This window comes from Solanum pennellii, chromosome 4, assembly GCF_001406875.1.
Source record: "Solanum pennellii chromosome 4, SPENNV200".
Lineage (NCBI taxonomy): Eukaryota > Viridiplantae > Streptophyta > Magnoliopsida > Solanales > Solanaceae > Solanum > Solanum pennellii.
The window spans coordinates 53018733-53040806 of NC_028640.1; the positions used below are offsets into that span (position 1 = coordinate 53018733).

The 22074-nt window shown below is 32.5% G+C and overlaps 1 pseudogene; it reads right to left on the reverse strand.

Annotated features, from left to right (window-relative positions):
* Positions 1 to 470: 470 nt before the first annotated feature.
* Positions 471 to 2050, reverse strand: LOC107016767 (annotated as a pseudogene).
* Positions 2051 to 22074: the final 20024 nt, after the last annotated feature.

The following is a 22074-nucleotide window of genomic DNA, read 5'->3' on the forward strand; positions in this document are numbered from 1 at the left end:
AGATAATTAAGACACATTTAAAGTTTCATTTTCTTTTTCCTGTTGCGAGTTTATATGTAAATCATCATGTGTTTTTCATTTTCTACCTGAATTAACCCGTGATAGTTCCAACTTCCAACGCCATGTCTTATTTCAGAGATGAATCAATTACAAGAATGTCATGCAAAATCTTTGTTGGTTCTGCAACACACATCATAATTTCAAAATAAACAACCAAAGTCTTAAATCAATAACAAGCATGAAATTTAAAACCATCTCTATTCCCAAAGAGAGTATTCAAAACATTCATCTAAGTTCACAATTATATGTTTCCAAGAAGATAAACTCATTATAGTACCTTACAGCCAAGGCAAAACACAGCCTTGCTACTCCATCAACCAAACGTCTCGTTTCTGTTTGTACTTCCAAAATATTTTAGCAAAAGATTAAGAAGGATTGTGATAACGATACTAATCAACAAGATACATGACTTATGCTTTAGATGATGCCCGTTTAAACTTTGTTATCTCCGCGAGTGCGTTGAGAGATTTGTTAGTTTCCATTTGACGAGGCTTGATTACCATTTTCACCAGTGTTGGAGAATTTGCAAAGAAAACCTTGATAAGCTGCATTTCAACCTCTTCGAATAGTACATCATAAAACTTAACTGTCCTCAGATGATTAAATGTGATATCCAAAAAGCTTGCACGAATCTAATCAACAACTTCCTGGGGTACACATTCGAAATAATCTCCATCACTAAGGATATATTCCTAAGAAAAATCAAGAAAAAAACCATCAAGTTATTACATGCGAATATAAAAACATGTAAAAGAAAGAGAGAAAAATAAACATTAGTGACAACCTTAATTTCAATTTCTTCCAAATTTGGAAAGCTCCGTATTATGCAAAGAGCAAACGCAAGCTCAAAAAGCTCTCCAAGAGTAATCCAAGACATGAACATTTCAGACAGTTAAGAACTGATGGAAACCTTGTTTGTATAACTTTAGTTGATCCATTATCGACCTGCGAATAAAATGAAAAAAATATGGATGACTGAAATTCCAAAAAAAAAAAAGAACACATGCAAATACATTATCATTAAGTAAAATGAAGGAACATTACCTCATAAAGATCCCAGCTGAAACACTCGAGACCAGGAATAGACGAAAAAATATTGACAAAATCATCTTCGTCCTCTAGAACTAATTCTGTAGGCGCATACTGAACATTGGAAAGAACGGGGACATTTTCAAGATGTATCAATTGTATATCGCCACGAAATATAAATGACCTTAGCTTCGGAGCATTAATACTCATGAAGTACGGATTGTCTATGTCTTTCAGCACTAAATCCTCAAGCAACGGGCAATTAGAGATCAAACTTTCAAACGTATCAGAAGATAACGTGAAAGATTTCAATATTAGCCTAATCAACTTATTAAATCCCTTAAAGAAACATGGAAGCGGTATTTCACATTCCTTGAGATACAAATGCCTCAATGCTGACAATTAAAAAAGAAGTTAGGCAATCTGTATGGAGGATAAGTAAATGGAAGTTTAAGGTCAAAATGTTGAAGATGATCAGTGTCGAGGGAAAAAATCAAACGGTCAACATAATGACACACTATTAGATTAATAATATTGAGGGCGACCTTCAATATTATTCCTCTATGAAACCTGAGGAAACTATCAAAAATTGGAATAAATCCAATGGTAGGGGACGTCAAGTCCTCGGGTGTTTTCCACATTGTTTGATCAAACTTCACATGTGGAACTCTCCAGCAAATATATTGCCAGTCCTTCGAAAGTGTACAAACTCTAACAACATCTCGAAAAGACAACCTACTTAGAATGTCATCGATTAAATGAATGTTAAGGTTGCTTAGTCGATCAGGAGAAGGTAAACTCAGTCCTTGTTCATCCGGAGGTATGACAATCTGTAGAAAGTAAACAAAACTACGATAGGGAAGGTCAAAGTACACAATACATGAACAACAAACAAATATGTCACAACTCTAAGATTAAAAGAAAAGGTGCATAATAGAAGGCAAATGTAACCTTTTTCCATGCTTAAAAAATGATAAAGAAATTATTTATAGCTGACATTTGCATTGATTTCTTTAATCTGAAACTCTTGATGTAAATTTGTTTGGCTTAGGTTAAATCAAACATATATAAAGTATTTTTGTATAGAATTTGAAAAAAACTTAGATGTTTAAATTAGTGATGTTATACTTGTTGTACTAGAACTTTATAGTATTGAGTGCTTACATCAAAATACTATAGGAATGACATGTGTTTGTGGTAACATTATAAATGAATAGATAATACTTAACACTTCCTTTAGCACTAAAGGTGTCATTTGGTAGTATATATAACAATAGTTTGTATGTAATTTTAGTAGAATGTTTGACCGTAAATTTAACTCTGGTACAACTAATACTAGTATTAAAATTAACCTCTTTTGGCATCTATGACCCCAAACATTTGTTCTACAAGAAGCATAAAATATTAATTTAGTGAACTACACACTTAATTTCAATATTTTGGTGAAACATAATAAAAAAATACATCCTAAAATTTTAATTTAAGTATAAACTATTAATAAGAATACCAAAATCATGAGAAAATGTATTATTTTGTTAATTCAAATATTCATATCCATCCCCATAATAAAACCTAAAACCATTAAGACTTGAATGAGGAATCAGATTCCTATAAAATAGAAAAAAATATTGATTGTTGAACAAGGTGATACTCATTATTCAAGACTAAGCCCTAAGTCAATATGCCTTTAATCTATGTTTTTTCAAGATAAGATAATTAGAATTTCACAAATATTTTACTTTTTCTTAATAGTGTAATTATTTGAAAAACTACAATCTTAAGGGAAACAATTTTGAAATAACTTAATTTTGTTGCTACCACCACCATTACACAATGAATTTAGATACAACCATCATCAGATTATATTTCTTGTTATTGTTGTTTTAATTAGGGTTTCTTCCGAGGGTGACTCAATGCCTTTAAATATGAGGCATGTGCCTTAAACCCCAAAATTGAAAGGCCTAATGTTTTTTAGTAATAATAAAATTATCTTAAGCTTTTTAGCAAAAAAAAATGTTTTAATTTGTTTAAGATTTTTTTTATGGACCATTTTTTGAATTTATCTTTCACATGATATGTTTAAGACCACAAGATCAATACATACATACATAAAGACATACATACATACATACATACATACATAAATAAATAAATAAAACCTTTTTTATCAAAAAGAAATAAATAACTTGAATCTCACATTGAAAAAAAAGTAATTAAAATTTAGGCTTCCAACTTATTTTTGACTTTAGACCACTAATTAGCTTGAGCAATCACTGAGATTACTTATCAATTATGTTTACTAACTAATGCTAAAATGTTTAATTAAGAAAGAAAATATGTTGAATACTGATTAATTTTTTTCTTTCTTCATATTTTTTACTTGTTATTTACTTTCAACACGCTCTAAGCCACCTTAACACCAAAAAATGTGTATTTATTACATTTCAAAATAGTTCTAGGAGGTATTAGGACATATAAAGAAAATGTGTATTCTTAAAATTTCGAACATAGTTCAAGGGAGTACTTATTTTTTTTTCAAAAAAATTAAAATAAAATAAAAATTTACAAACTTGACAATGTTTTGTTAACCTCATATTCAAATATTTTAATAATGACAATACTGACCAGGTTCTTGATGCAGGATGTAAACAAGATACAACACAAGTACAAGGCTACAATCGGGATCCTCTTAGTGATCACACAAAGGATAGGCGCAGCAGTTAAGAATGGAATGTAAATATTTGGTCAATCAGATAAAATCTCACAACATGTGAAATGAAAGTCGCATTCAAGGAAAATCAATCAAGGATATCGAAGATAAAATCAAGGGAAAATGTTAAGGAAATATCATCAAACCAATATTTACAAAGAGTACGAGATAAATAAACTTAAGGAAAGAATCAAATCACACACGACTATCAAGCCAAGACTCAAAATCCTCACGCAAGGAAAGAATTGATCTATCATGCACATTTCTAATATGGACATGATTCAACAGATCAATTACAAATCACTCATGGATAGGATCAAAGATCCTTGATTCAAATACCCTTGGGTTTCTCATAAGAGCTTACACTATATAAAACTTTCTTTGCCAGTTGTGTGGAGCACATAACTGTTGGTCTATTGACCATCTTCCAGCCAAAGTCCCATGGCCTAATCCTACTTGAAAAAGGATTGAAATTATTCTCTTTATTTGATTTCCAATTCTATTAGGAAAAGGATTGGAATTGTAATCCTATTTGTAGTTGGTTTTGGCTTTGTAAGGAAAAACACAACTCTATAAATAGAGGATGGTCTTGAGAGAATAATTCAATTGGTCATTGATATTGTATTTGAAAGTCATTAGAACACAACAGAGGTTTTTGAGAGAGCTTTCAACAAGAGAAAAGAGAGAAGGAAAAGGGTTATGTTGTTGTAGTCTTTTTCTCCGACCAACAATATTCAAATCGTGTTTCCTGATTAACTAACCGTTGGATCGTGCTGAAATTTGGACTGAGTGTTCGTGACATCTTGGTGGTTGATTTAAATGGTGGAGATTGGATTCAAATGTCAGCAAAATACTGTTTTAGATCTACAACAGAAGCTATTGTTTGTTCTTTTTTAGAACTTGTTGTGTAGCCATTAGAAGAATATTTTTAACCCTCTTATTCGTATAGTGAAGCAATTTGGATCTTGTCGATCCCGTGGTGGTTACCTTCGGTTTGAAGGGTTTTTCCACGTTAAACTTGGTGTTCTTTATTGTTAGATTTTTGGTTTCATCTTTTCGTCACAACAACTTGTATCAGAGCTAAGGTTAGTTATCTATATGGAGGGGAATATGAGCAAGATTATATGTCTAAATGGAAGAAACTACAACATATGGAAAAGCAAGATGAAAGGTCTATTGTTCGTGAAGAAGATGCATCTTCTGGTTTTTTTGATCATAAACCCAAGAATGTGACGAATGATAGTTAAGAATTTGAGCACTAATAAGAATGTGGATATATAAGACAATGGATTGAAGATAATGTTCGTAATCATATTGTGAATGAGACACATTCTAGAATATTGTGGGAAAAGTAGGACACGCTTTACGCTTCAAAAACTGGCAATAACAAGTTGTTCTTGTTAAAGAAATTGATGACCTTTAAGTACAAGGAGAGCAGTTCTATTCTTTATCATATAAATGATTTTCAGAGTATTCTTGATCAACTATCAGGAATGAGTGTTAATTTTGATGATGAAATACAAGGACTTTGGCTTCTTAATACTCTACCGGATTCTTGGAAAGTCTTCGTGTTTATTTAACAAATTCTACCACTAGTGGAAAGGTGACTATGGAATATGCAAAAAGTGGTTTGTTGAATTAAAATGTTAGAAGAAAATCTCAAGACATATCTTCACATTCAGATATTCTATATACAGAAGATCGAGGGAGACATAGGACAAGAGACCCGAGGAGTAGAGGTAAAAGCAGAAGCAAATCAAAATTAAAGAATCCAAATATTATATGTTATCATTGTGGAAAGAAAGGACATTTTAAAATATTTTGCAAACAATTGAAGCAAGATCTTAAAGAAGGGAAAAAGGAAGAAAACAATGAAAGTAATGTTGTTCATTGTCCAAGATGACCTTCTCTTCGCTTGTGATAAAGACGTCATCAATTTTGTATCTCAAGATACAAGTTGGATAGTAGATTCTGGAGCCACATCACATGTCACACCAAGAAAAGACTTATTTTCATCTTATACTTCTGTTAACTCTGAGGTGTTAAAGATGAGTAATGCTCGTGAGGTTAAGGTGTTCGTTATTGGCACTGTTTGTTTGAAAATCAATATTGCTCGTGAGGTTAAGGTGTTCGTTATTGGCACTGTTTGTTTGAAAATCAATACTAGTTCAACGTTGGTCCTTCAGAGTTTCAAGCATGCTCCAGACATCCCCTTAATTTTGATCTCTGTAGGACAACTAGATGATGATAGCTATTATAATGACTTATTCAATGGCCAATGGAAGCTCACCAAAGGCTCATTGATTTTAGCTCGAGGAAGAAAACATTAAAATTTATACGTGACACAAGGATCGATTCTTGGTGACTCTATAAATTTGGTGGAGAGCGAGGCTTTATCAGATTTGTGGCACAAGAGGCTTAGTCATATGAGCGAAAGGGGGAATACCTATTTGGCTAAGAAGAATTTTCTTGCTGGTATGAAACAAGCAAATGTGAAAAGATGTGTTCATTGCTTACCAGGGAAATAGAGAAGAGTTTCTTTTCACATTCATCCACCTTCAAGAAAGTCTGAGCTATTGGAGCTAGTACACTCAAATTTGTGTGGTCCTTTTAAAGTGAAGTCAAAAGGTGGTGCACTTTACTTTGCTACTTTCATTAATGATCGTTCTCGCAAGATTTGGGTATATCCTTTAAAATCCACAGATAAAGTGCTTGATGTGTTTAAACAGTTTCAAGCCTTATCTGAGAGACAAACGGGAAAAAGAAATTAAAATGTATTCGCACTTATAATGGTGGTAAGTATATTGGTCCCTTTGATAACTACTGCAAATTGCACGAAATTCGTCATCAGACGACTCCTCCAAAGACTCCTCAATTAAATGGTTTGGCAGAGAGGATGAACAAAACTTTAGTTGAGAGAGTTAAATGTGGGCTTTCATAGGCTAAACTTCCAAATTCATTTTGGGTTGAAGCACTTAACACTGTTGCATATGTTATCAATTTGTCTCCTGTTGTTGCTTTGGGTGGTGATGTTCCAAACAAAGTTTGGTTTGATAAGGATGTCTCTTATGATCACTTGAAAGTGTTCAGGTGTAAAGCTTGTGTGCATGTTCCAAAAAATGAGAGGTTGAAATTGGATGTTAAAACTAAGCAGTGCATCTTCATTGGTTATGGTCAAGATTAGTTTGAATATCACTTTTATAATCCAATTTATAAGAAGCTCATTAGAAGTCTTGATGTTGCGCTCTTTGAAGATCAAACTATGAAGATATTGACAAGACTGAGCAACTAGATTCTCATGCTGATCAGAGCTTAGTTGATGTTGATCCAATTCCTATTATTAATATATCGTATGCACATGAGGGAACCCAAGGTAATAATCCAGATAATGACCAGAGTGTAGAACATGTAATTGTTTCTATTGATGATGTTGTGGTTGATAATCAACCAACTCACGGTGAGATGATCACTTCACATGCTCTAGAAACCTCTTGTAGACGATCTACTAGAGAGAAGCGAAGCTCAACACGTTATTCTCATGATGAGTATATTCTATTGACCAACATGGGAGAACCTGAAGGTTATGATGAAGTCATGTTAGATACTCAAAGATATAAGGGGAAAGAACTCATCGTAGACAATCATGAGTTTTTAAGAAGTGTGGCAGGCAGGAAGCCTGTCAGAAGTTACTTCACTTTAAGTCCATTTGGCCCCGTCGCTGGAGGGGGAATTTGTTGAGTTATTGCCTATGTTCCAGCCAAAGGCCAATGGCCTAATCCTACTTGAAAAAGGACAGGAATTATTCTCTTTATTCGGTTTCCAATTCTATTAGGAAAAGGATTAGAATTGTAATTCTATTTGTTGTTGGTTTTGGCTTTGTAAAAAACTCTATATATAGCGGATGGTATTGAGAGAATAATTCAATTTCTCATTGATATTGTCTTTGAAAGACATTAGAACATAAGATATGTTTTTGAGAGAGCTTTCAACAATAGAAAAGAGAGAAAGAAAAGAGTTCTTTTGCTGCAGTTTTTTTCTCCGACGAGCAACATTCAAATCATGTTTTCTGATTAACTAACCGTTGGATCATGCTGAAATTTGGACTGAATTTTCTTGACATCTTTTTGGTTGATTTGAATGGTGGAGATTGGATTCAGATGTAATCAAGATCCTGTTTTAGGTCCCGAACATAGGCTGGATTTGGGTGGAGTTTGTTTCTATTTATCTTTTGTTGGTGTAGCTATTGTTTGTTATTTTTTGGCACTTGTTGTGTATCCTTTAGAAAAATATTTTTAACCCTATTATTGGTATAGTCAATCCATTCGGATATTGTCGATCTCGTGGTGGTTACCTTCGGTTTGAAGGGTTATTTCACGTTAAACTTCGTGTTCTTTATTATTAGATTTTTGGTTTCATCTTTTCGTCATAAGAACAACTTCACTTGAACTTATTTGTAATCTTCTTTCGTCTTTGATAAAGCTTTGTACAAAAAGAGTTACATTTTTTAAAACAAAAAGAGAAGGAAAGATTAAGGGAGTAGCACTGCCAGGTAAGCTCCTATCTCAAATCTCAGAAACTGTCTCTATTTTTTACTCTGTGTGGTCTTGAGCTTTTTGATGAAGCGGTTCGCCTGTTCTATGCAAATCTCTGCATCTCACCTAACAGTAGTGAGTTAGAATCGTTGTTGCTCGGTAAACTCTTTATCATCAGTGAGAAGTTATTCGAAGATGTGTTTGGTACTAAGTTTCTGGGGTAATTCCATACATGAACGGAACATGGAATGATTACTTTGAAGTTTCTCTATATGGTGAAAAGCGAGTCGTCGTTGAATGCGACACTCACATTTTCTGACTTTTGGCCCTTATATCTATGTTTTGGAAATCATATTCTCGCACATATCCTTGCCACAATACTTATTCCCAAGAAGGGCTCCTTGAGTAATATCTCTACTCGTGATGTATTTGTTCTCTACTTCTTGCTAAAAAATACCTCATCAACTGGGCAGAATGGTTCAAGGCGTATATGTGGTAAAGTTTTGAAGACTTGAATGTCTCGGCAAGTCTGTCCTATGGCTTGCTTATCTCGAGGATTATTGTGAACAGTCTTGTCGATCCTTCTATGTTTACCCCTTTATATTATAAATGCAACTTATTATTCTCATACTTTTTCTAGTATGGGGTATGTGCAGGTTGGTAAAAATTGAGTAAAAAAGGACTCAGTCAAAGCTCGGGCAGATTCTCCTGAACCCTAAAACATCTCGGTGGATTTCGCCGCTCTTTCATTGCTGGACAATGGGGAGGTAAAAAATAGACATTTAGCTATAGAACGAAACTTGGAGACCTTTCATGATGTCGTGGAACGGTATTTCGTTTACAGAAAGACTCTAACACTGATATCGGTAAGTTGTGCATTGCCATGAAATGATTAAGCAGAATGGTATCTCAATGGCAAATCGCTTGATGCAGCAAGTTGATTCTCTTAAGAGTGGAGCAACTCCTCCAATTATGTGCTTGTTGTTACAATTTAGACCTGATACTCAAATCTTCTGTGAAATGTGAAACGTTCGTATAACACCTTCTATGAGTAAGTGAATAACTTCTTCAAGTACTTTTGGGTTGGTCATTAACTTTACTGGACGAATCTTTACTTTTTGCACTAACTTTCAACACCTTAGAGTTAGTTGATTTTGAAAATAGGCACATAACACGTTAATCTCAATTTTCGTAGGTCACAAATTTAAAAAGGAAATCATCAGCGCAAAGGACTTCAAGAAGGAAAATATTTGCTTGAAGTTGCAAAGTAGCATTGAAAACGCAAGCCTCAATTCTAAGGGACAAAACAAGGAAAGGAATATATGGTTGATCAACATATAAATGAAAGTCTAAATGAAGTATAATACTTGCACCCTTTGCAGAGATCACAACCGAATCATCAAGAAAGGAAAGAGAGATAAATCAAGCCACTAGATATAAAGTATGTTGATCATACAAGAAAAATATCAAACCAGCAAAATGAAAGCAGAAGAAGCGATTTACTTCATGGATACAGATCAACTAAACACGTAAGTGATACAATTGAAAAGAAAAGAGAAAAGAAAGAATATGAGTGTAGGTATACAAGTTGAGGCAGTGTCAAGGTAGAAATATTATTTGCATATGAGACATGATAAAGTTTCAAATTTCTGTAACACGAAGATCTCTTCAAATCTCTTAAGGAAAACCCTTTAATTCCAACGGGACTGGACTAGACACTGCGTTGGTGATTCAAACAAGGATAAAACCTTTTGTGTCAATTATTTACTGCAACTTTCTGTTATTGTTTATCTTCCTAGCAACTTGTAGGTAAGTCGACTATCGAATACTAGTAGTTTACTAAGTGAAGTTTAAATATAACCCCCGCCCCCAATATCACTATAAACATAAAAAGAATAAGGGCTTTCGCTAGATTCAAACCCTAGTTTTGGGGGTGATTCCTTTAGCACAAGGATAGCTCTACCCTCATTAAAAGTGCGCTGTAAATTATATCTTTTTTTTTCAAGAGATAGATATACATGTATATGCACCCACACATATATATGTGGGTCCGCCTCTCACAACAAGATAAAGTTACTTCACGTAGTTAAAATCATTAGTGCAAGTTTCAGTCTCAGATACGGCATGTAAAAACATAAACATTTATGCTAATAAAGAAATTAATATATTTACATACCAGTAATTTGAACCAGCGTATCTGAGGCAGCAAAACGAAATCAATCTCCCTTTGCCCTATCTTACGCTACTGTAACTTTCGTGATTGAATTGAGTGGAGGTTTTAACCCTAATGAATAGAAAAAGACCAATTTTAAGGTTTCTACTGAATATGTTATTATTGTTGTTGACCAACATATAATTTAATGATATGATGCAATCTATTTAATTATTAAAATAAAATAAAAATTATATGGTACAACTAATTTATGATATGCAACTATCATATTAGTAATATTAGTAGTGAATGCTTAAAATAATTACAATTTATAGTTAATATTTTTATTTCATAGAAAATAGTAAATACACACAACTATCTATTATTTGGTTATAATATTAGGCATTTCTAGGCTAATCTTCATTTGCTCATATAAATCGCGACTTATCCAAAAGAGGATAACTATTTGATAGTTTTTTATTAGTTTTTCATGTATAAGTGTATTTGTTTTATTGATTTTCTTCTATTTAATCTCAACCATTGTTACGGATGGTAATTGAGCAAATTAGATAAATTTTAGTCAATCATATTGTGTCAAGATAACAAACGGTTCAAGATCCAATTGAAACTGAATTAATTGGATCAATATGTGAGCCAAAAAGGAGAAGATAATGAGTCAAGACCCAACTCAACTCAATTTTCACCCAGTTTAATTAATTTATTTGTTCTTTTAAAATATTTTAGTACACAATAACATTAGGATAAAATTATTTTATGGATATATGTAAAGAATTATACTACACAACCTCCTACTTTTTCATTAGGGATGACAATGGGGCGGTGTAGAGCGGGGGGTGGTGCGGGTTGAGGGTAACCCACAAACTTTTTAATCCACCCCGCATAGCAAAATTTTTTATTTTCAACCCTCCCTGCCCCACCCTACCTCACATAGACCTGTCCGACATGAACTCGCCCTGCATTATTTTTATAAAATTTTCTTTTTTCTTAGTTATGTTTGATACTAAAAATAAAATTCATCAAAAAAATTCATTTTTCCTTAAGTTGTATTGATCTAATAGGATAGTGACTTTAAATTTTATTTTTAAGAGGTCAATTGAGAGCATGCAAGAAATTGTATTATTTTTTATGAACCATCTTCATTTATAATTTTGAATATTTTAGTAGCTTTAATGAATTTATCTTAATAAATAATGTTCTGTCATTCTATGACATGTAAGAAGTTAAAATTAAGTTTGAACCCACATAAAATCACATATACCCGCAGCCCACCTTGAGCCACATTAATTAAAAAGAAATCCACTTCAACCCACCCCGCTTCAGACCCGCCCCACATAACCTTAAGCCCGCCCTGCCTCACATACCTTTAAACCTATCCTGCCCCGCATCCGGTTCGCCTTATTACCATTCTTATTTTCCCTGGTCGTCCTAAAACAATGGTAATCAAATAAGTGAATATAAACGCCTTACAATGTACAAAACTATTTATGTTGAGAAATTTAAAAATTATATAAACACACAAACAACATTCTTATACATATCATATAAAATTTTTGTCAAGAAAATTCAAATGAATATACCTTCGCCCCTTCTAGATTCTCGCTTGCATAAAAGTGGCTAAAATGCATGAATTTTGTGTCAATAATATTGAACAAATGATATCTCTTGGTATTTTCTATATCTCTTATACATAAAAATGACAATTTTTTTATTAAAAAAGATCACAAAATCCAAAAATTGAATTTGTAACTGACCTATAATTGAAGTTTAACTATTTTGAGGTGTTAAACGTCACATGCAAAAAATATTAAGTGGACTAAATTAGACATATCACATCAATTTTAATCTCTTTTCTCATTAATTAATGTGATATTTGCTTCTTTTTTTAAGTTATTTCCAAAAGAAAGTCTTTTCATAGTCCTATATTAAATGTCCACTTTATTATTGATAATTATTTCAATCATTTGGATCTCATTTATTCTTAAAATTATTACTTTTTTAATTTTGTAAATTAATCAAGTTTGTAAACCTTAAGAAAAGAATTCTTTAAGTGCAAAATAATGAAATTTATCATTTTTATCATGAGAAATTAAATAACTAAATTAAAATAAAAAATACATAATTTATCTCTACATTTTTAGTATATTTATAATCACATTAATCTATAAGATTTCTATTATATGTCACATTCCAATTTTCTGTTTATTTTTAAAATTTTTTATGTCGAATTAAATAGTATCAATTAAATTGATACGGACAAGACAATCCAACTAAGGAACCAACATAATTAATTTCCCCCACCACCCACCCTTGTCACCCCACTCCATATTACAATTTTGTAAAATTTAATTTAAGAAGAAAACCTATCTCCCCCTTTCCTTCTTTAGTTCCCTCTTATCACTCCGCGTTGATGAAATTGAAGACTTCAAAATCATTCAAATTTGTGTTCAGCAGTTGAAGGATAACGTGTGCGCAAAATGGTATTTGATACTTTTCTAACTTTTATTGGATGTTTACAGTAGTAATTTTAGTTTTTGATAAGCTTAAAATTTGCTTTCTCTTTTTGTTTAAAAATCAAATCTTTCTCGTTTGGGTGTTGTTAATTTAGTGAAATAGAAGCCCTATCTTCCACTTTGTACTTTTTTTTGTTGTAGATGTTAGTTTTCTTGGGATTTTGGAACGTAGAAAGAACCCTATTTTACTTTATTTATTTATTTTTGTTTTTTAGATGTTGGTTTTCCTGCATAACATTTTTTTTAAGTCGAGGGGCTATCGAAAATCAACTCTGAAACACCACAAACAAAGTTAGGAGTAAACTGTTGTGTACATTTTATCCTTTCTACAACATTGGAAACTTAACTTTCTGTTTGTCTAAGGAACTAGTCCAAGTTATACCAATATGTCTATGTATTGGACATGATCCTTCCTCACCTATGAAGACGAAACTAGAGAAGCATCACCCAATTTGGGATTCGTGAGTTGATATTTATTTCAAAGTTATGTTATGTGTTTAATTTCCTTAGGAGAGGTTGAAACATTGAGTGGAAACTTACTTTCTGTCTGGCTAGTAGAGATTTCTTGCTTGTTAAGAGATTAGTCCAAGTAAGAAAGAGAGGTATGTTGGGTATGTTCCTTTCTTAAGAAGATGCATCATCAAATTTGGGATTCTTGAGTTGATGTAAATTTCGAAGTAATGTTGTGTGTTAAATTCGCCTAGGCGAGCATGAAGTATTGAATGGAAACATACTTTTTGTACGGTTAGTAGGAATTTCTTGTTTTATAAGGGATTTGTCTAAGTTAGACCCACAAGTAAATGTATGTTGGACATGATCTTCGAGTTTCTTCTTCACAGATGAGGAAGGATAATGTCCAACATATATACTTGTCCGTTTAACTAAGACTAATCCCTTAAGCAAACAAAAATACCTATTAACTGCACAAAAAGTAAGTTTCCATTCAATACTTTAAACTCGCCAAGAGAAATCAACACACCACATAACTTCGAGATAAACATAAACTCACGAATCCCAAATTGGGTGATTCTTCTCGAGTTTGTTCTTCACAAATGAGGAAGCATCATGTCTAACATATATACTTCTCGGTCTAACTTGGACAAATTACTTAGAAGACAAGCAATTTCTACTAGCTAGATAGAAAGTAAGTTTCCACTCAATGCGTCATGCTCAACCAAGGAAATTTAACACACAACATAACTTTGAAATAAACATCAATCCTGAATCCCAAATTAGGTGATGATTCTTCGAGTTTCGTCTTCATAGATAAGGAATGAGTATGTCCATCATACTTCTCGGTATAACTTGGGGTTATTCATTAATAAGCAAGAAATTCCTAAAAATAAGTTGCATTTCACTCTCTTCTAATAGTACATCATAAAACATAACTGTCCTCAGGTGATTAAATGTGATATTCGAGACATGCATGAATCTCATCAATAAACTCATAAGGCACAAGTTCGATATTATTCCCATCAATAAGGATACATAATAATTCTTCTTGTAGCATAAATGTTTGGGGTCATATATCCCAAAAAGGTTAACTGAAATAGTAGTTTTTGTTGTACCAGTGTTAAATTTATAGTCAAACATTGGTAGTAAAATTAATACAAGTACAATTTTAATCTATACTACCAAACGACTCCTTTCGTGTTGAAAGAATTGAAAAGTATTATCAATTGATTTATAATGTTGCATTAACACATGTCATTCATATATTGTTTTGATGTAAACACTCACTACTATAAATTTGTAGTACAATAAGTATCGCATCACTAATTTGAACTTCTAGGTTCTCTTCAAATTCTGTACAAAAATACTTTATATGTGTTTACTTTAACCTAATCCAAACAATTTTACATCAATAGTTGCAAATTAAAGAAATCAATGCAAGTGTCATCTACGAATTATACACCTTTTCTTTTATTGTTAAAGTTGTGACATGTTTGGTTGTTGTTCGTGTAGCATATACTCTGTCCTTACAAATCGTATTCTTTTTTAATTTCTACAAATTATCATGCCTCTAGATGAACAAAGACTATGTTGACCTTCTCTTGATCGACTTATCATTCTTGCCATTCATTTAATTGATCACATTTTAAATAGGTTGTCTTTTCAAGATTTATATGATCTAGTACACTTTCTAAGGATTGGCAATATACTTGCCCAAAAATTACACAGGTTAAATTTGATCAAAAGGTCTGGGGAACACCAGAGGACTTGACATCCCCTACAATTGGATTTATTCCGATTCTTGATTGTTTCCTCTTGTTTCATATAGGAATAATATTGTAATATATCCTAGACTTTACTAGTCTAAAATTATGTCCGAAATAAAAATTCTTGATCTAACTTGGACTAATCCCTTAACAGGAAAGAAGTTCCTACTAACCAAAAAGTATGTTTCCCTGAGAGAATTCCACAAATAACATAACTTTGCAATAAAGAACCAAAGACTCAAATCATATATCATTTAACAGTATCCATGAAATGTAAAAACCATCTCTGTTCCCAAACAGAGTATTCAAAACATTTATAATTCTATTTTTCCAAGCATATAAAATCTTTATAGTACATTAAAGCAAAGGAAAAACACAGCCTTACTACTCATCAACAAAACATCTTGTTTCTGTTTGGACTTTCAAAACATTTTAGCCAAAGATTAAGAACGGTTGTGATAACGATACTAATCAACAAGAGACACAACTTCTGCTTTAGATGACGCCCGTTGGAACTTTGTTATCTCTGCGAGTACGTTGAGAGATTTGTTAGTTTCCATTTGACGAGGCTTGATTACCATTTTCACCGGTGCTGGAGACTTTGCCAATAAACCCTTGATAAGATGCATTTCATCCTCTTCTAATAGTACATCATAAAACTTAACTGTCCACAGATGATTAAATGTGATATCCAAAAAGATTGTAGGAATCTCATCAAAAACCTCCTGGGGCACAGATTCGAAAATAATCTCCATCACTAATGATACGCCCTCAAGAAAAATAAAGAAAAAAACATTAGGTCAATATACACGAATATAAAAACATGGAAAAGATAGAGAGAAAAATAAACATTAGTGACGACCTTAATTTCAATTTCTTCCGAATTTGGGAACTTCGTATAATGCAAAGAAAAACGAGAGATAAAAAAACTCTCCAAGAGTAGTCCAAGATATAAAAAGGTATTTCAGACAGTTAAGAGCTGACGGAAACCTTGTTGGTATAACTTCAGTTGATCCATTATCGAACTACAAATAAAATGACAAAATCAGGATGACTCAAAGTAAAAAAAAGTACACATGAAAATGCATTACCATTAAGTTAAATGAAGGGACATTACCTCAAAAAGATCCCAGCTGAAACACTCAAGAGCAGGAATAGACGAAAAAATACTGACAAAATAATCTTCATCCTCTAGAACCAATTCTCTAGGCGCGTACTAAACATTGAAAAGAACAGGAACATTTTCAAGATATATCAATTGTATATCGCACGAAAGACAAATGACCTTAGATTAGGAGCATTAATACTCATGAGGTACAAATTGTCTGTATTTTAGCACCAAATCCTAAAGCAACGGGTTATTAGAGATCAAACTTTCAAACGTATTAGTAGATAATGTGACATATTTCAATTTTAGCCTATCACCATATTAAATCCTTGAAAGAAACATGGAAGTTGTATTTCACATTCCATGAAATACAAATGCCTCAATGCTGAACAATAAAAAAAGAAGTTGGGCAACCTGTATAGAGGATAAATAAATGGCAGTTTAAGGACAAAATGTTGAATGTGATCAGTGTCGAGGGAAAAAATCAGACGATCAACATTAGGACACACTATTAGACTAATAATATTGAGGTTGACCTTCAATATTCTTATTCTATGAAACCTGAGGAAACTATCAAGAATCGGAATAAATCCAATGGTAGGGGATGTCAAGTCCTCGAGTGTTTTCCACACTGTTTGATAAAAACTTCACATGTGGAATTCTCCAGCAAATATATTGCCAGTCCTTCGAAAGTGTACTAACTCTTACAACATCTCGAAAAGTCAACCTACTTAGAATGTCATCGATTAAATGAATGTTAAGGTTGTTAAGTCGATCAGGAGAAGGTAAACTAAGACTTTGTTCATCAGGAGGCATGATAATCTGTAGAAAATACACAGTAGTACGACACGTAAGGTCAATCTACACGCTACACGAACAACAAACAAACATGTCATAACTCTAAGATTAAAAGAAAAGGTGCATAATAGGAGGCAAATGTAACCTTTTTCCATGTTTAAAAAATGCTAAAGAAATTATTTGTAGCTGACATTTGCATTGACTTCTTTAATCTGCAATCTTGATGTAAATTTGTTTGTCTTAGGCTAAATCTAACACATATAAAGTATTGTTGTATAGAATTTTAAAAAAACTTAGACGTTTAAATTACTGATGTTATACTTATTGTACTAGAAATATATAGTATTGAGTGCTTAAATAAAAATACTATAGGAATGACATGTGTTTGTTGTAACATTATAAATGAATAGATAATACTTGACACTTCCTTTAGCACTAAAGGTGTCATTTGGTAGTATATAAAAATAGTTCATATGAAATTTTAGTACAATGTTTGACCGTAAATTGAACTCTGGTACAACTAATACTAGTATTACAATTAACCTCTTTTGGGATACATGACCCCAAACATTTGTTCTACAATAAGCATAAAATATTAATTTAGTGAAGTACACACTTAATTTCAATATTTTGGTGAAACATAATAAAAGAATACATCCTGAAATTTTAATTTATGTATAAGCTATTAATAAGAACACCAAAATTATGAGAAATGATATTATTTTGTTAATTCAAATATTCATATCCAAACCCATAATTAAATCTAAAACCATCAAGAATTGAATGATAAATCAGATTCCTATAAATTAAAAAAAATATTGGTAGTTGAACAAAGTGATATTCATTATTCAAGACTAAGCTATAAGTCCATATGCCTTTAACCTATGTTTTCTCAAGAAAACATAATTAGAAATACACAAATATTTTACTTTTTCTTAATAGTTTAATTTTTTTTTTAAAAAATACAAATCATAGGAGGAAACAAGAAATAACTTAATTTTGATGCTACCATTACACAATAAATTTAGGTACACCCATCATCAGAGTATACTATTGTTCTTCTTTGAACAAAAAATTACTTTTGTTATTATTGTTTTAATTAGGTTTCTTCAGAGGGTGGGTCTATGCCTTTCAAGATGAGGCATATGCCTTAGGCTACAAAAAATTGAAAGGCCTAATGTTTTAGTAACAATAAAATTATCGTAAGCTTTTTGTAGAAAAAAAAGAATGTTTTAATTTGTATGGAACTCTTTTATATGGATCAATTTTAAGTTTAACTTCCACATGATATGTTTAAGACCACCAGATTAAAAAAAATTTGGTATAAATATATCTTTAGTTTAATATCATAAAAATAAAACTATTTTTATGAAAAAGAAAGAAATAACTTGAATCTCACATAAAAGGAAAAAATAATTAAAATTCGTCCTCCAACTTACTTTTAGATTTAGGACACTATCTAGCTTGGGCCGTCACTGAGTTTTTTTTTTATCAATTATGTGTACTAACTGTTGAAGGAAGCTTGACGACTGATGGGACACGTCGAAGGAACAGGTCCATCGAATCAGACATACAAGTTAGAGTAAGACTCGTACTAGGATTAGACTACTAAATCTTATGTTACGTACGACTAAGCTATTGAATATTATAGGAGTCAACTAGGATAATGTATTTGACTTGGAATATAATACTACTCATGTAATTATTTGTATTGTAGTAGGATTCCTAGTATAACTAGAATAGGACCATTCACAAGTCTGTAGATGAAGATAAAAAAAATGAATAATTTTCCTAGAAGTCTAGGTCATAATTACAAGACCTTCAAGACTGTCATGCTAGTTAAGACACCATATCCTACTTTTAATCAGTTTGTTAATGCTCTCAGGGGTTTTGATATGAGGGAGGAGGAAGAAGAAGTGCCTTAACACAACACTAATATGGCATTCTCTGCCCAAAGAGGCAGGGGAAGAGGAACCTTCTCACAAAAAAGAGAAAATAATAACTTCAATTCAAGAGAAAGAGGCTTCAAGGAGGGTTTACATATCCAGACATGTTGTGTTTGATGAGAACACATTACTTTATGTCTCTCCAAAGCAACATTAAACTAACATTGATGTCTCACCTCACCTTGGTACTTTTGTTGAATCTTTCTCTAAACTGTAGACACCCAATAATTATGATTCAGGGGAAGTACAGGTTGCTAGCCCGCCCATTACTAGTGATAATGCTGCTACACCTCATGTACTCATTGATGATAAGAGTATTATTGACCTCTCAAGCACAGTATCAGATGTGGAAGAAAAGGTTGAATTTGATGATCCATACATTAACATTGAAACTCCAGCTGCAAATTTTGAATATGCCAGCAGCAGTATGGAACAAGTTGCTCTTAAAGGTCCAACCCATGATCATCATCAAACAACCACTTTAGTTTATGTACCAGTTGACCTTCAACTTGACAATGCTACACTCGAGTCCACTATCTTGGTTAATGTACAGTTGAGGTACTTCCTGCACCACAAGGACATCATATGATCACCAAGAACAAGGCGAAGGAACGAAACTTGTTACTTGTTGCTAGAAGCAACACATAAATTGTGAGAGAACCAAATACTACTAAGGAAGCACTAAAATCACCTTATTGTCTTGCACAATGCAAGAAGAAATTGGTGTTTTACATACTAACAAGACATAAATTTTTGTGCCTAAATCTCCTGATATGAACTTGGTTGGATCAAAATGGGTGTTCAAGACAAAATTAAAAGGTTATGGGACAATAGATAGGTATAAGTCAAGACTTGTGGCAATGGGATTCTCGCAGCTTGAAGGGCTAGATTTTGAAGAAATATATAGTTTTGTGATTAAAGCTACAACTATTAAGGTGGTTCTATCCATTGTTGTCAGTTCAAAGTAGAAATTTAGACAAGTAGAAGTCAAAAATGTGTTTCTACAAGGTTTCTTACAAGAGGTGTACATGAGTCAACCCCCTAGTTTTATTGATCCCTAGTATCCTCAGCATGTATGTCTACTTAAAAAGGCATTGTATGGTCTTAAACAAGCCATAAGAGTCTGGTTTTATAGTTTTAATATGCATCTCTTACACCTTGGTTTTATTTGTAGTAAGACTGACCCTTCCCTATTTACATTGCAAACTCACAAAGGAAAAATATTTCTCTTTGTTATATGTGGATGATATTATTGTCACATGAAGTATTCATATCATGTTTTAGAGTTGGTTCTACAACTTGGAAAGAAGTTTTTTATGAAAGATCTTGGCCCTTCACACTTCTTCTTAGGAATTGAGGTGAACTATTTCAAAGGTGGAATTCACTTAAACCAAAGCAAGTATGGTGCTGAGATGTTGGCAGAGGCAGAGATGACTTTGGAAAATGCTGTAGCCACTCCTTTGTCTAGAAAACATGGTTTGCATGAGGCTGTGGGAAGTTTTGTATATGCATCATTTTAAAGAATGATAGTAGGGAGTCTTCAATATTTGACCCTCACAAGATGTGATATCACTCATGCTGTGAATTTAGCAAGCCAATTTATGCAAAGCCCAAATGTTGAACATTTTCAAGGAGTAAAAATAATACTCAAGTACATCAAAGGTACTCTACACTTTGGACTCAGAATTATTTGACAATCACCATGTAGGTTGTATGACTACTCAAATGCTGATTCGGGAGGTTGTAGAAAAACTAGGAGATCAACTACAGGTTTTAGTATCTACATAGGTGCAAATTGTATTCTTAGGCCTCAAAGAAACAGAGCACAGTAGCTCGATCGAGCGCTGAAGCTGATTAAAGAGCACTAGCCTTCACTGCCGCAACAATGACTTGGATTTTGTATCATCTTCATGACCTTGGAGTGTTCCTTCGATATGTTCCTACATTGTATTAATATAATATGAGTGTGTTTTACATGGCGATTAATCCATTTATGCATGCTAGAACAAAACATGTGGAACTGGACTATCATTTTGTTCGTGAGAAAGGGGCAGGGGACAACTTCTTACTTAATTTGTAAAGTCTAAGGATCAGCTAGCTGATATTCATACCAAAGCCTTTACAAAATAGGTTTTTTTCTGTTTTTTGCAGCAAGCTAGGAGTTACAATTTCTCTACTCACTAGTTTGAGGGGGAAGTGTTAAAGAAGCTTGACGACTGATGGAACACGTCGAAGGAATAAGTCCATTGAAGCAGGCTGACGAGTTAGAGTTAGATTCATACTAGGATTAGACTACTAAATCCTAGGTTTTGTACGATTAAGAAACTGAACGTTGTAGGAGTTGATTAGGATAAGGTATTTCACTTGTAATAAATTACTACTCGTGTAATTATTTGTATTGAAGTAGAACTCCTAGTATAACTAGAATAGGAATCTTCTCCTATGTAAGAAGTTTGTAACTCAACATTATAATCATCAATACATCCTTGATATGTACATACTTTTGTGAGATTTCTACACTAACTAATGTTAAAATGATCAATAAAGAAAGGACATATGTTGAATACTGATTAATTTTCTTTCCTTTATATTTTTTACTTGTCATTTGCTTTCAACACTCTCTCGCCACCTGAAAAAGATTTAATACTTAAAAACTTGATTATGTTTTTCCATAACTATTTCTTATTGGAATTCGTGGGTTCTAGGACTAAATAAGAATCATTCTCTTTCTTTTAGTTAGATTCCTAACATGATGTATTAAATCTATCAAAAAAATATTGTTGTAGTTTATTAAATGCCCATTCTAACACATTTTTCTTTCTTCAATCTTAATAGTGGTTGTCTAAAATCTTATGTCATAATAGAATATAAAAATCTGTGTCTATAACAAGCAAAAATGGGCTTAAAAATTGAAGACTTCATGTGCACCAATAAACTTAAACAGAAATAAGGGCTTTAGTGAGATTCAAACCCTAATTTTGTGGTTAAT